The 364-nt window shown below is 67.3% G+C and overlaps 1 protein-coding gene across 1 annotated transcript in view; it reads left to right on the forward strand.

Annotated features, from left to right (window-relative positions):
- The window catches only part of STAC3 (SH3 and cysteine rich domain 3), a 16,326-nt gene that overhangs the window by 10,654 nt on the left and 5,308 nt on the right, over window positions 1–364 (forward strand). The gene's annotated exons all lie outside the window — the stretch shown is intronic.

Genomic DNA, 364 nt, shown 5'->3' on the forward strand with positions numbered 1-364 from the left:
CCCCCCTCCCCAGCCCCAGGTGCCCCCAAGATGTCCCTCCCAAGACTCCTGGCTTTGCTGGCAGGCCCCAGATCCCTCCTTCCCCCCTCCGGGCCCTGTGCTATGTGGGAGTGGGGGGGCTGAGTGTGTGTGTTGGGGGGTCTGGGCTCTGGTGCTGGGGGGCTGATCCTGTAACACTTGAGCAATATATGTCTGGTCCCAGCCTGGCCTCTCTGGTGGTGCAGGGGTGGGGGGCACAGACCCATGTGGGGGGGCCCAGGCTCACACAGGCGGTGGGAGGGGCTGTCCCCCCCTTGCAGGGCATTGGGCCATGGGTAGTGCCAGGCATGTGGGGAGCAGTGCTAGCCCCCCCATGCAGCTGCAG

The sequence above is a fragment of the Gavialis gangeticus genome, unplaced genomic scaffold (genome assembly GCF_001723915.1).
Source record: "Gavialis gangeticus isolate Ggan-Ray unplaced genomic scaffold, GavGan_comp1, whole genome shotgun sequence".
Lineage (NCBI taxonomy): Eukaryota > Metazoa > Chordata > Crocodylia > Gavialidae > Gavialis > Gavialis gangeticus.